At 40.3% G+C, this 16,197-nt stretch overlaps 1 non-coding gene across 1 annotated transcript; it reads right to left on the bottom strand.

The window, feature by feature from the left end:
- Positions 1–8,454: 8,454 nt before the first annotated feature.
- Positions 8,455–8,562, bottom strand: LOC130953732 (small nucleolar RNA R71). Its single transcript, XR_009075893.1, has one exon. It is a non-coding gene; the product is annotated as a small nucleolar RNA R71 (small nucleolar RNA).
- Between the last annotated feature and the right edge of the window lie 7,635 nt (positions 8,563–16,197).

The following is a 16,197-nucleotide window of genomic DNA, read 5'->3' as shown; positions in this document are numbered from 1 at the left end:
CCCAAAAACACCAATTGGTAACAAGTGCAACGTTAGCCACAATAACTTTGGCACTAACGCCACACTTGTAGCGTTAGTGTGGCTATCGGTAGCACTAACTTTAGCACCTAGACCTCAACTTGATTCACTTCTCTTTCAACGACCACCCAACCTCAAGGAAGCAAGCCCACAAGTGTCAACCAATCAAGGCCACAAGAAGCATCTAGAATAGGAATTTTCATTTAATTGTAATTTGCTTTTAATTTCATTTTGTAATTTAGGAGAGCCTATATAAAGGCCTTAGTTTGTACATTCAAGGGAGGCTGGAGATTGGGGATTGAAGAGGGGTCTTCGGACTCCCTCCCCTCACACACTTTTTCTTCTCTTTCTTTTCTTTGTACTTTTCATTTGTGAATTTGGAAGTTTCAATTTTAGTTTTAATCTTCATCTTTACTTTTCTGCATTTTCTTTTTTTTCTATTTTGGTAGAGCAATGATCAACTAACTCTTTTCATTGAGTTAGAGAGCTCTATTGTGATTCAATGGATCAATTGTAGTTTTTATTCTTCTTCTTCTTTCTTTTCTCTTGATTTTACTAGAGAGCTTTTGATCTTCATCCAATTGGGTAATTATCTTGGAAGAGAAATTGCTCATACTTGGATTTCCTCGGAACCTTGGAAGAGGAATGAGGAAATCAAGCTAGAAATGCTCTCTCACATTGGATTAGGTTGGGGGTTGGATGGATATTGTGACATTTAATCCTACCAATACTTTGATCTATGAATGTGTGTGGTATAATCAGTGACCAAACTTCATCTCTTCCCATGAGCAATTAAATCAAGGAATTGGGAAATTGTTCAAGCTTAGAGAGATTGGATTGCCAAGGAATTGGGATCCAATCACTTAAGATTGCAGAGGAGATCCATGAATGCATTGATTGAGGAAGAGATGAGAATGAACTTGATCCGGAGGATTCAATATCTCTTTTTTAGTTCTTACATTTACTTTTCTTGCCATTTTACTTTTCTGCACTTTATTGCTTTCTTTACTTTTATGCCATTTACATTTTTTTGTTACTTATCACTCCAATATGATTCGTCTAACTAGGATAATCAATTAACCATTGATTGCTTAATCCGTTAATCTCTGTGGGATTCGACCTCACTCTTTTGTGAGTTATTACTTGACGACAATTCGGTATACTTGCCGAAGGGAAATTTGTTGAGAGACAAGTTTTTATGCATCAGGCTACATCCCATTCTCTCAGTGAAAAAGGTCCAAATGCTCTATCATAGCACGGCTAATCATCTGTCAGTTCTCGATCATGGCGGAATAGAATCCATTGATTCTTTTGCGTTTGTCATCACGCCCAACAATCGCGAGTTTGAAGCTCGTCACAGTCATTCAATCCCTGAATCATACTTGGAATACCACAGACAAGGTTTAGACTTTCCAGATTCTCATGAATGCCGCCATCAATTCTAGCTTATACCATGAAGATTCTGATTAAGGAATCCAAGAGATATGCGTTCGGTCTAAGGTAGAACGAAAGTGGTTGTCAGTCACGCGTTCATAGGTGAGAATGATGATGAGTGTCACGGATCATCATATTCATCATGGTGAAGTGCAACAAATATCTTAGAACAGGAATAAACTGAATTGAATAGAAAATAGTAGTAATTGCATTAAAACTTGAGGTACAGCAGAGCTCCACACCCTTAATCTATGGTGTGTAGAAACTCCACCGTTGAAAATACATAAGTGATGAAGGTCCATGCATGGCCGAATGGCCAGCCCCCATGAATGATCAATAGTCTCCTAAGATGAATAATGGAATAAAACTGAGACCAAAGATGTCTAATACAATCGTAAAATGTCCTATTTATACTAGACTAGCTACTAAAGTTTACAGAAGTAAGTAATTGATGCAGAAATCCACTTCCCGGGCCCACTTGGTGTGTGCTTGGGCTGAGCTTGAGCTTTACATGTGCAGAGGCTTCTTTTGGAGTTGAACGCCAAGTTGTAACATGTTTTTGGCGTTCAACTCTGGTTCGTGACGTGTTTCTGGCGTTTGACTCCAGAATGCAGCATGGAACCGGCGTTGAGCGCCAGTTTATGTCGTCAAATCTCGAATAAAGTATAAACTATTATATATTGCTGGAAAGCTCTGAATGTCTACTTTCCAACGCCGTTGAGATCGTGCCATTTGGAGTTCTGTAGCTCTAGAAAATCTATTTCGAGTGCAAGGAGGTCAGAATCCGACAATATCAGCTGTCCTTTGTCAACCTTCTTATCAGAGATTTGTTCAGGTCCCTCAATTTCAGCCAGAAAATACCTGAAATCACAGAAAAACACACAAACTCATAGTAAAGTCCAGAAATGTGAATTTAGCATAAAAACTAATGAAAACATCCCTAAAAGTAGCTAGATCCTACTAAAAACTACCTAAAAACAATGCCAAAAAGCGTATAAATTATCTGCTCATTACAACACCAAACTTAAATTGTTGCTTGTCCCCAAGCAACTGAAAATAAATTAGGATAAAAAGAAGAGAATATACTATAAATCCCAAAATATCAATGAATATTGGTTCTAATTAGATGAGCGGGACTTGTAGCTTTTTGCTTCTGAACAGTTTTGGCATCTCACTTTATCCTTTGAAGTTTAGAATGATTGGCATCTCTAGGAACTTAGAATTTCAGATAGTGTTATTGATTCTCCTGGTTAAGTTTGTTGATTCTTGAACACAGCTACTTTTATGAGTCTTGGCCGTGGCCCTAAGCACTTTGTTTTCCAGTATTACCACCGGATACATAAATGCCACAGACACATGACTGGGTGAACCTTTTCAGATTGTGACTCAGCTTTGCTAGAGTCCCCTGTTAGAGGTGTCCAGAGCTCTTAAGCACACTCTTTTTGCTTTGGATCACGACTTTAACCACTCAGTCTCAAGCTTTTCACTTGGACCTTCATGCCACAAGCACATTGTTAGGGACAGCTTGATTTAGCTGTTTAGGCCTGGATTTTATTTCCTTGGGCCCTCCTATCCATTGATGCTCAAAGCCTTGGATCCTTTTTACCCTTGCCTTTTGGTTTTAAGGGCTATTGGCTTTTTCTGCTTGCTTTTTTTTTTCTTTCCATTATTATTTTTTTCGCCACTTTTTTTTTCGCAAGCTTTTGCTATTCACTGCTTTTTCTTGCTTCAAGAATCAATTTCATGATTTTTCAGATTATCAATAGCATTTCTCTTTGTTCATCATTCTTTCAAGAGCCAACAATTTTAACATTCATAAACAACAAGATAAAAAATATGCACTGTTCAAGCATTCATTCAGAAAACAAAAAGTATTGTCACCACATCAATATAATTAAACTAAATTCAAGGATAAATTCGAAACTCATGTACTTCTTGTTCTTTTTGTATTAAAACATTTTTCATTTAAGAGAAATGAAGGATTTATGGATTTATTCATAGCCTTAAAACATAGTTACTAAATACTAATGATCATGTAGGAAAGACACAAACATAAATAAACATTAAGCATAAAATCGAAAAACAGAGAATTAAGAACAAGGAAGTTAAGGAATGAGTCCACCTTAGTGAGGGTGGCACCTTCTTGAAGGACCAATGGTGCTTTTTGAGCTCCTCTATGTCTCTTCCTTGCATCTGTTGCTTGATCCCTAGTGATTTTGGTGCTCCTATCCTTAGTTGCTCCCAATAATTGTGTGGAGAAAAATGTATCCCCTGAGGTATCTCAGGAATTTCTTGATGAATTCCTCATGCTCTCTTGATGTGCAGTCAAATGCTCTTCTACTGAGCTATGGACCCTTGAGATGAATCTTTCCATCTCCCATGACTCAGAGGTGGAAGCAATTGTCTTCCCTTTTCTCTTTTTTTGAGGTTTCTCTAGCCTTAGGTGCCATCAATGGTTATGGAAAAACAAAAAAAGCTATGCTTTTACCACACCAAACTTAGAATGTTGCTCGTCCTCGAGCAAAGAAGAAAGAATGGAAAGAGAAGAAGATATAGAGGAGAGGGAGAGATGTGTATGTTTCAGCCATATGGGTGGGATTGGGTGGGGAAGAGATGGATGAATGTGAGTGGTGAAGAGGTGATGGGGAAGAGAGATTGAGGTGATTGGTGAAGAAGAGAGAATGTGAGTTTAGGTAGGTGGGGATCCTGTGGGGTCCACAGATCCTGAGGTGTCAAGGATTTAACATCCCTGCACCAATTAGGTGTGTAAAACGCCATCTGAGTGCAATCCTGGCGTTTAACGCCAGATTGATGCTTGTTTCTAGCGTTAAACGCCAGCTTTATGCTTATTCTGGGCGTTCAACGCCCATCTGCAGCATGTTTCTGGCGTTGAACGCTAGCTTTCCTCAGTGTGCAATCCTGGCATTTAAACGCCAGATTGCTGCATGTTTCTGGTGTTTAACACCAGATCCATGCTCTATTCTGGCGTTGAACGCCAGCCAGATGCTCTTTACTGGCATTTAAACGCCAGTAAGCCCTTCCTCCAGGGTGTGCTGTTTCTTCTGCTGTTTTTTATTCTGTTTTTAATTTTGGTATTTATTTTGTGACTCCACATGATCATGAACCTAATAAAACATAAAAGAACAATAAAATAAAAATAAAATTAGATAAATAAAAAATTGGGTTGCCTCCCAATAAGCGCTTCTTTAATGTTACTAGCTTGACAGTGGGCTCTCATGGAGCCACACAGGTGATCAGGTCAATGTTGTAGACTCCCAACACCAAACTTAGAGTTTGGATGTGGGAATTTGATGAGCGGATAATTTGTACGCTTTTTGGCATTGTTTTTAGTATGTTTTTAGTAGTTTTAGTTAAGTTTTTAGTATATTTTTATTAGTTTTTAGTTAAAATTCATTTTTCTGGACTTTACTATGAGTTTGTGTATTTTTCTGTGATTTCAGGTATTTTCTGGCTGAAATTGAGGGACCTGAGCAAAAATCTGATTCAGAGACTGAAAAGGACTGCAGATGCTGTTGGATTCTGACCTCCCTGCACTCGAAGTGGATTTTCTGGAGCTACAGAGGCCCAATTGGCGCGCTCTCAACGGCGTTGGAAAGTAGACATCCTGGGCTTTTCAGAAATATATGATAGTCCATACTTTGCCCAAGATTTGATGGCCCAAACCGGCGTTCAAAGTCACCCTCAGAATTCCCAGCGTTAAACGCCGGAACTGGCACCAAAATGGGAGTTAAACGCCCAAACTGGCACAAAAGCTGGCGTTTAACTCCAAGAAGAGTCTCTGCACGAAAATGCTTCAATGATCAGCCCAAGCACACACCAAGTGGGCCCGGAAGTGGATTTTTATGTCATTTACTCACCTTTGTAATTCTTAAGCTACTAGTTCCCTATAAATAGGACCTTTTACTATTGTATTTAGAATCTTTTGATCACTTTAGATCTCTAGATCATCTTTGGACATCTAGTTCTTAGATCATTGGAGGCTGGCCTCACGGCCATGCCTAGACCTTGTTCTTATGTATTTTCAACGGTGGAGTTTCTACACACCATAGATTAAGGTGTGGAGCTCTGCTGTACCTCGAGTATTAATGCAATTACTATTGTTCTTCTATTCAATTCCGCTTGTTCTTGTTCCAAGATATCACTTGTTCTTCAACTTGATGAATGTGATGATCCGTGAAACTCATCATCATTCTCACCTATGAACGTGTGACTGACAACCACCTCCGTTCTACCTTAGATTGGGTGAATATCTCTTGGATTCCTGATACACGATGCATGGTTGATCGCCTGACAACCGAGTGCTCGCCTGACAAACGAGCCAGCCATTCCGTGAGATCAGAGTCTTCGTGGTATAGGCAAGAACTGATGGCGGCATTCAAGAGAATCCAGAAGGTCTAACCTTGTCTGTGGTATTCTGAGTAGGATTCAATGATTGAATGACTGTGACGTGCTTCAAACTCCTGAGGGCGGGGCGTTAGTGACAGACGCAAAAGAATCACTGGATTCTATTCCGGCCTGATCGAGAACCGACAGATGGATAGCCGTGCCGTGACAGGGTGCGTTGAACATTTCCACTGAGAGGATGGGAGGTAGCCACTGACAACGGTGAAACCCTTGCATAAGCTTGCCATGGAAAGGAGTAAGAAGGATTGGATGAAGACAGTAGGAAAGCAGAGAGACGGAAGGAACAAGCATCTTCATACGCTTATCTGAAGCTCTCACCAATGATATACATAAGTATCTCTATCTTTATCTTTATGTTTTATTCATATATCACCCATACCCATTTGAGTCTGCCTGACTAAGATTTACAAGGTGACCATAGCTTGCTTCATACCAACAATCTCCGTGGGATCGACCCTTACTCGCGTAAGGTTTATTACTTGGACGACCCAGTGCACTTGCTGGTTAGTTGTGCGGAGTTGTGATAAAGAGTTGAGATTGCAATGAGCGTACCATGTTGATGGCGCCATTGATGATCACAATTCCGTGCACCAAGTTTTTGGCGCCGTTGCCGGGGATTGTTCGAGTATGGACAACTGACGGTTTTTCTTGTTGCTTAGATTAGGTATTTTTCTTCAGAGTTCTTAAGAATGAATTCTAGAGTTTCATGATGATCTGTTCAAATCTGGCTGGCTGAGAAGCCATGTCTAATCTTATTGGACCGAGATTTCAACTTATCATCACAAGAGCTTGTTGATCTCTATCAATCTTGCTATTGGAGCAATGATCTGCTAAGGCTTGGCTGGCCATTGGCCATGTCTAGTGTTTTGGACCGAAGCTTCCTTTGAAAGCTTGGCTGGCTGTGAAGCCATGTCTAATTCCTGGACCAAAGTCTTAGACTAGCATTGCAATGATTCCTGGAATCCAGATTGAGAATTCTGAAACCTTTATTTTCTATTTTCATATAATTTTCGAAAAAGCACAAAAAAATTACAAAATCATAAAAACCAAAAAAATATTTTATGTTTCTTGTTTGAGTTTAGTGTCTAATTTTAAGTTTGGTGTCTTGCATGCATTGTTTATTTGATCTTGGTTCTATTTTCAAGTCAATAGTACAAGGAACTGAAGATTCAGAACATGCAGCAGAGAAATTACACAGAAAAAGCTGGGCGTTCAAAACGCCCAGTGAAGAAGGACAGACTGGCGTTTAAACGCCAGCCAGGGTGCCTGGTTGGGTGTTTAACGCCCAAAAAGGTAGTGCATTGGGCGTTAAACGCCAGAATGTGCACCATTCTGGGCATTTAACGCCAGGATGGCACAAGAGGGAGGATTTTGTTTTCGAATCAGATTTTTTTCAAGTTTCCAAAGTTTTTTAAAATCAAATCTTTTTCAAATCAAATCTTTTCAATCAAATGTTTTCAAAATCAATTTATTTCCTTTTTTAAAGATACTTGCTAACAATTAGTGATTTGATTGAACAATTCAAGTATGTTGCCTTTTCTGTTGAGAAAGGTTTAATGTTTAAATCATATCTTTTCTTGTTAGGCAAGTCATTAATTTTTAAAATCAAATCTTTTTAAAATTGTTTTCAAATCATATCTTTTCAATCATATCTTTTTAAAACCATAATTTTTCAATCATATCTTTTTCAAAACAGTCTTTAATCATGTCTTTTTGATTTCTAATTTCAAAATCTTTTTCAAAAATTACTTGATCTCTTTCTCACTCTTGATTTTCGAAAATCAAATTAAAGTTTTTCAAAATGTTTTTAAAATCTTTTTAATTAAATTTCGAAAAAAAATCTCTTCCCCTCTTCTCACATCCTTCTATTTATGGAGTACCACTACTCCTCAATGCACAATTCGAACTCTATCTGACTAAGTTCGAATTCTTCTCCTTCTTCATTCTATTTTTCTGTTCCTCTGACACCTCAAGGAATCTCTATACTGTGACATAGAGGATTCCATATTTTCTTGTTCTCTTCTCTTTCATATGAGCAGGAACAAAGACAAAGGCATTCTTGTTAAAGCTGACCCTGAACCTGAAAGGACCTTGAAGCGAAAGCTAAAAGAAGCTAAGGCACAACTCTCTATAGAGGACCTGACAGAAACCTTCAAAGAAGAAGAGCCCATGGCAGCCGAAAACAACAACAACAATGCCAACAATGTAAGAAAGGTGCTGGGTGACTTTACTGCACCTACTCCCGACTTCTATGGGAGAAGCATCTCTATCCCTGCCATTGGAGCAAACAACTTTGAGCTTAAGCCTCAATTAGTTTCTATAATGCAGCAGAATTGCAAGTTCCATGGACTTCCATTGGAAGATCCTCATCAGTTCTTAGCTGAATTCTTGCAAATCTGTGACACTGTCAAGACTAATGGGGTTGACCCTGAGGTCTACAAACTTATGCTATTCCCTTTTGCTGTAAGAGACAGAGCTAGAATATGGTTGGACTTACAACCTAAAGAAAGCCTGGACTCATGGGAAAAGCTAGTCAATGCCTTCTTGGCAAAGTTCTTTCCACCTCAAAAATTGAGTAAGCTTAGAGTGGAAGTCCAAACCTTCAGACAGAAGGATGGAGAATCCCTCTATGAAGCTTGGGAAAGATACAAACAATTAATCAGAAAATGTCCTTCTGACATGCTTTCTGAATGGAGCATCATAGGTATTTTCTATGATGGTCTCTCTGAACTATCCAAGATGTCTTTGGATAGCTCTGCTGGAGGATCTCTTCATCTGAAGAAGACGCCTACAGAAGCTCAAGAACTAATTGAAATGGTTGCAAATAACCAATTTATGTACACTTCTGAAAGGAATCTTGTGAACAATGGGACTAATCAGAAGAAAGGAGTTCTTGAGATTGATACTCTGAATGCCATATTGGCTCAGAACAAGATATTGACTCAACAAGTCAATTTGATTTCTCAAAGTCTGTCTGGAATGCAAAATGCACCAAGCAGTACTAAGGATGCTTCATCTGAAGAAGAAGCTTATGATCCTGAGAACCCTTCAATGGAAGAGGTGAATTACCTAGGAGAACCCTATGGAAACACCTATAATTCTTCATGGAGAAATCATCCAAATCTCTCATGGAAGGATCAACAGAGACCTCAACAAGGTTTTAATAATGGTGGAAGAAATAGGTTTAGCAATGGCAAGCCTTTTCCATCATCTTCTCAGCAACAAACAGAGAATTCTAAGCAGAGCCACTCTGACTTAGCAACCATGGTCTCTGATCTAATCAAAACCACTCAAAGTTTCATGACTGAAACAAGGTCCTCCATTAGGAATTTGGAGGCACAAGTGGGACAGCTGAGTAAGAAAATTACTGAACTCCCTCCTAGTACTCTTCCAAGCAATACAGAAGAAAATCCAAAAGGAGAGTGCAAAGCCATTAACATGGCCGAATTTGGAGAGGAAGGAGAGGCAATGAACGCCACTGAGGAAGACCTCAATGGGCGTGCACTGACCTCCAATGAGTTCCCTAATGAGGAACCATGGGAATCTGAGGCTCAAAATGAGACCATAGAGATTCCATTGGATTTACTTCTGCCATTCATGAGCTCTGATGAGTATTCCTCCTCTGAAGAGGATGAGTATGTCACTGAAGAGCAAGTTGCTAAATACCTTGGAGCAATCATGAAGCTAAATAACAAGTTATTTGGTAATGAGACTTGGGAGAAAGAACCTCCTTTGCTCACCAAAGAACTGGATGACTTGTCTAGGCAGAAACTACCTCAAAAGAGACAAGATCCTGGGAAGTTTTTAATACCTTGTACCATAGGCACCATGACCTTCAAGAAGGCTCTGTGTGACTTAGGGTCAAGTGTAAACCTCATGCCTCTCTCTGTAATGGAGAAGCTAGGGATCTTTGAGGTACAAGCTGCAAGAATCTCATTAGAGATGGCAGACAACTCAAGAAAACAAGCTTATGGACTTGTAGAGGATGTTCTGGTAAAAGTTGAAGACCATTACATCCCTACTGATTTCATAGTCCTAGAGACTGGGAAATGCATGGATGAATCCATCATCCTTGGCAGACCCTTCCTAGCCACAGCAAAGGCTGTGATTGATGTTGACAGAGGTGAATTGATCATTCAAGTGAATGAAGAGTCCTTTGTGTTTAAGGCTCAAGGATATCCCTCTGTCACCATGGAGAAGAAGCATGAAGAGCTTCTCTCAAATCAGAGTCAAACAGAGCCCCCACAGTCAAACTCTAAGTTTGGTGTTGGGAGGCCACAACCAAACTCTAAGTTTGGTGTTGAACCCCCACATTCAAACTCTAAGTTTAGTGTTGGGAGGTTCCAACATTGCTCTGAGTATCTGTGAGGCTCCATGAGAGCCCTCTGTCAAGCTATTGACATTAAAGAAGCGCTTGTTGGGAGGCAACCCAATGTTATATTTTATCCATTTCCCTTTGTTATTTTATGTTTTTTGTAGGTTGATGATCATGAGAAGTCACAAATTCAATTGAAAAAGCAAAAACAGAATGAAAAACAGGAAGAAAAACAGCACACCCTGGAGGAAGAACCTACTGGCGTTTAAACGCTAGTAAGGCTAGCAGGTGGGCGTTTAACGCCCAGTCTGGCACCATTCTGGGCGTTTAACGCCAGAAAGGGGCACCAGACTGGCGTTAAACGCCAGAAAAGGGCAAGAACCTGGCGTTAAACGCCAGAAATGGGCACCAGCCCGGCGTTTAACGCCAGAATTGGCTCAAAATGCATTTCTGCATGCCATTTGGTGCAGGGATGACTTTTCCTTGACACCTCAGGATCTGTGGACCCCACAGGATCCCCACCTACCCCACCATCCTCTCTCTTCTTCTTCACCCATTCACCAATCACCTCAACACCTCTTCCCCAAAAACCCTTCACCTATCAAATCCCATCTTTCTCTTCACCACTCACATCCATCCTTCATAAAACCCCACCTACCTCACCATTCAAATTCAAACCACTTTCCCTCCCAAACCCACCCATACATGACCGAACCATGAGCTCCCCTCTCCTATATAAACCCTTCTTCACCCCTTCATTTTCACACAACCTAAACACCACTTCTCCCCCTCTTTGGCCGAACACAAAGCCATTCCCTTCTTCCTCATTTCTTCTTCTTCTACTCTCTTCTTTCTTCTTTTACTCGAGGACGACGAGCAAACCTTTTAAGTTTGGTGTGGTAAAAGCGTTGCTTTTCGTTTTTCCATAACCATTTATGGCATCCAAGGCCGGAGAAACCTCTAGAAAGAGGAAAGGGAAGGCAAAAGCTTCCACCTCCGAGTCATGGGAGATGGAGAGATTCATCTCAAGGGTGCATCAAGACCACTTCTATGAAGTTGTGGCCTTGAAGAAGGTGATCCCCGAGGTCCCTTTTTCACTCAAAAAGAAGTGAATATCCAGAGATCCGACATGAGATCCGAAGAAGAGGTTGGGAAGTTCTCACCAACCCCATTCAACAAGTCAGAATCTTAATGGTTCAAGAGTTCTATGCCAATGCATGGATCACCAAGAACCATGATCAAAGTGTGAACCCGGATCCAAAGAATTGGCTTACTATGGTTCGGGGGAAATACTTGGATTTTAGTCCGGAAAATGTGAGGTTGGCATTCAACTTGCCTATGATGCAAGGAGATGAACATCTTTACACTAGAAGGGTCAACTTTGATCAAAGGTTGGACCAAGTCCTCACTGACATTTGTGAAGAGGGCGCCCAATGGAAGAGAGATTCAAGAGGGAAGCCGGTTCAATTAAGAAGGCATGACCTCAAGCCTGTGGCTAGAGGATGGTTGGAGTTTATCCAACGCTCAATCATTCCCACTAGCAACCGGTCCGAAGTTACTCTAGACCGAGCCATCATGATTCATAGCATCATGATTGGAGAAGAAGTGGAAGTTCATGAGGTTATAGCCCAAGAACTCTATAAGGTGGCGGACAAGTCCTCTACCTTGGCAAGGTTAGCCTTTCCTCATCTCATTTGTCACCTCTGTTATTCAGTAGGAGTTGACATAGAAGGAGACATCCTCATTGATGAGGACAAGCCCATCACTAAGAAAAGGATGGAAACACAGAGACCCCTCTCATCATGAGATCCCTGAGATGCCTCAAGGGATGCACTTTCCTCCACAAGACTATTGGGAGCAACTGAACACCACCCTAGGAGAATTGAGTTCCAACATGGGACAACTAAGGGTGGAGCACCAAGAACATTCCATCCTCCTCCATGAAATTAGAGAAGATCAAAGAATCATGAGAGAGCAACAAAGACAAGGAAGACATTGAGGAGCTCAAGCACTCCATAGACCTTCAAGAGGAAGAACAAGCCGCCATCACTAAGGTGGACCCGTTCTTTAATCTCCTTGTTCTTTATTTTCTTGTTTTTCGAAAATTGTGCTTTATATTTGTCCATGTTTGTGTCTTATGATCATTAGTGTCTTAGTGTCTATGCCTTAAAGTTATGAATGTCCTATGAATCCATCACCTTTCTTAAATAAACAATGTTCTTAATTGAAAAAGGGAAGAATTGCATGAATTTTGAATTTTATAACAGTTTAATTATTTTGATGTGGTGGCAACACTTTTGTTTTCTGAATGCATGCTTAAACAGTGCATATATCTTTTGAATTTGTGGTTCATGAATGTTGGCTCTTGAAAGAATGATGAAAAAGGAGACATGTTACTGAGGATCTGAAAAATCATAAAAATGATTCTTGAAGCAAGAAAAAGCAGTGAATACAAAAAAAAAAGAGAAGAAGCGAGAAAAAAAAAGAGAGAAAAAGAACGAAAAAAAAAGAGGGAGAAAGAGAAAGAAAAAGAAAGAAATAAAGTTGTGATCCAAGGCAAAAAGAGTGTGCTTAAGAACCCTGGACACCTCTAATTGGGGACTCTAGCAAAGCTGAGTCACAATCTGAAAAGGTTCACCCAATTATGTGTCTGTGGCATGTATGTATCCGGTGGTAATACTGGAAGACAGAGTGCTTTGGGCCACGGCCAAGACTCATAAAGTAGTTGTGTTCAAGAATCATCATACTTAACTAGGAGAATCAATGACACTATCTGGATTCTGAGTTCCTAAAGAAGCCAATCATTCTGAATTTCAAAGGATAAAGTGAGATGCCAAAACTATTCAGAGGCAAAAAGCTAAAAGCCCCGCTCATCTAATTAATACTGATCTTCATAGATGTTTTTGGAGTTCATTGCATATTCTCTTCTTTTTATCCTATTTGATTTTCAGTTGCTTGAGGACAAGCAACAATTTAAGTTTGGTGTTGTGATGAGCGGATAATTTGTACGCTTTTTGGCATTGTTTTTAGTATGTTTTTAGTAATTTTAGTTAAGTTTTTAGTATATTTTTATTAGTTTTTAGTTAAAATTCACTTTTCTAGACTTTACTATGAGTTTGTGTGTTTTTCTGTGATTTCATATATTTTCTGGCTGAAATTGAGGGACCTGAGCAAAAATCTGATTCAGAGACTGAAAAGGACTGCAGATGCTGTTGGATTCTGACCTCTCTGCACTCGAAGTGGATTTTTTGGAGCTACAGAAGCCCAATTGGCGCGCTCTCAATGGCGTTGGAAGGTAGACATCCTGAGCTTTCCAGCAATATATGATAGTCCATACTTTGCCCAAGATATGATGGCCCAAACCGGCGTTCAAAGTCACCCTCAGAATTTCCAGCGTTAAACGCCAGAACTGGCACCAAAATGGGAGTTAAACGCCCAAACTGGCACAAAAGCTGGCGTTTAACTCCAAGAAGAGTCTCTGCACGAAAATGCTTCAATGCTCAGCCCAAGCACACACCAAGTGGGCCCGGAAGTGGATTTTTATGTCATTTACTCACCTTTGTAATTCTTAAGCTACTAGTTCCCTATAAATAGGACCTTTTACTATTGTATTTAGAATCTTTTAATCACTTTAGATCTCTAGATCATCTTTGGACATCTAGTTCTTAGATCATTGGAGGCTGGCCTCACGGCCATGCCTAGACCTTGTTCTTATGTATTTTCAACGGTGGAGTTTCTACACACCATAGATTAAGGTGTGGAGCTCTGCTGTACCTCGAGTATTAATGCAATTACTATTGTTCTTCTATTCAATTCCGCTTGTTCTTGTTCCAAGATATCACTTGTTCTTCAACTTGATGAATGTGATGATCCGTGACACTCATCGTCATTCTCACCTATGAACGTGTGACTGACAACCACCTCCGTTCTACCTTAGATTGGGTGAATATCTCTTGGATTCCTGATACACGATGCATGGTTGATCGCCTGACAACCGAGTGCTCGCCTGACAAACGAGCCAGCCATTCCGTGAGATCAGAGTCTTCGTGGTATAGGCAAGAACTGATGGCGGCATTCAAGAGAATCCGGAAGGTCTAACCTTGTCTGTGGTATTCTGAGTAGGATTCAATGATTGAATGACTGTGACGTGCTTCAAACTCCTGAGGGCGGGGCGTTAGTGACAGACGCAAAAGAATCACTGGATTCTATTCCGCCTGATCGAGAACCGACAGATGGATAGCCGTGCCGTGACAGGGTGCGTTGAACATTTCCACTGAGAGGATGGGAGGTAGCCACTGACAACGGTGAAACCCTTGCATAAGCTTGCCATGGAAAGGAGTAAGAAGGATTAGATGAAGACAGTAGGAAAGCAGAGAGACGGAAGGAACAAGCATCTTCATACGCTTATCTGAAGCTCTCACCAATGATATACATAAGTATCTCTATCTTTATCTTTATGTTTTATTCATATATCACCCATACCCATTTGAGTCTGCCTGACTAAGATTTACAAGGTGACCATAGCTTGCTTCATACCAACAATCTCCGTGGGATCGACCCTTACTCGCGTAAGGTTTATTACTTGGACGACCCAGTGCACTTGCTGGTTAGTTGTGCGGAGTTGTGATAAAGAGTTGAGATTGCAATGAGCGTACCATGTTGATAGCGCCATTGATGATCACAATTCCGTGCACCAGAATTCAACATGAAACTTAGTGTTTGGCTATGGCCTCCCAACACCAAACTTAGAATTTGATGGTGGGGGCTTCGTTTGACTCTGTACTGAGAGAAGCTTTTCATGCTTCCTCTCCATGTTTACAGAAGAACACCTTTGGGTCTTAAACACAAGGTAGTCCCCATTCAATTGAAGGACTAATTCTCCTATGTTAACATCTATCACAGCTCCTGCTGTGGCTAGAAAGGGTCTTCCAAGGATGATGCATTCATCCTCCTCCTTCCTAGTGTCTAAGATTATAAAATCAGCAGGGATGTAAAGGCCTTCAACCTTTACCAACATGTCCTCTACCAATCCATAAGCTTGTCTTACTGACTTGTCTGCCATTTGCAATGAAAATATGGCAGGATGTACCTCAATGATCCCCAGCTTCTCCATTACAGAGAGTGGCATAAGATTTATGCCTGACCCTAGGTCACACAGAGCCTTTTCAAAGCTCATGATGCCTATGTTACAGGGTATTAAGAATTTACCAGGATCTTGTTTCTTTTAAGGTAAAGTTTGCTGAACCCATGTATCTAGTTCACCAATGAGCAAGGGAGGTTCACCTTCCCAAGTCTCATTACCAAACAACTTGGCATTCAGCTTCATGATAGCTCCTAGATATTGAGCAACTTGCTCTCCAGTTACATCTTCATCCTCTTCAGAGGAAGAATAGTTTTCAGAGCTCATGAATGGCAGAAGGAGGTTTAATGGGATCTCTATGATCTCTATATGACCTTCAGATTCCTTTAAGTCCTCAATAAGGAACTCCTTCTTACTTGAGAGACGTCCCCTGAGGTCTTCCTCATTGGGATTCTCGTTGTAACGTATAGTTTCTAAACCAAACAATAATCCTTTCATACAAAAGTTGTTTGTCACTAGTACAACCCCTAAAATTTATAAACCGAAGTATTTAAACCTGGGTCGTTCTCCCTAGGATTTACAATAAGTGTCTTGTTATTGGTTGTGAATTTTTGGGGTTTTGGATAAGAAGCATGAAAAGTAAATGGTAAGGAAAATAAACTAACAACTAACAAAGCTCTTGGCAAGATGTGAGAACTAGAAATCCTATCCTAGTTACCTTTCTCAATTGTGATGAGAATGTTCATTACTACCACTTAGTTAACCTCTAACCTGGAGGAAAGTCAAGTGGATGAATCAATTTGATTCCTCAAGTCCTAATCAACTCCTAAAGGAATGACTAGCTTTAGAGCATTCAATCATTAGCAACTTCTAATTCATCAACAAAAGAATTAGATAACTCAAGAGTCCCTAATTACTCTACCTA

This window comes from Arachis stenosperma, chromosome 9 (assembly GCF_014773155.1).
Source record: "Arachis stenosperma cultivar V10309 chromosome 9, arast.V10309.gnm1.PFL2, whole genome shotgun sequence".
NCBI lineage: Eukaryota > Viridiplantae > Streptophyta > Magnoliopsida > Fabales > Fabaceae > Arachis > Arachis stenosperma.
The sequence above is the reverse complement of the archived record's forward strand: the minus strand, read 5'-3'. Positions and strand labels throughout refer to the sequence as shown.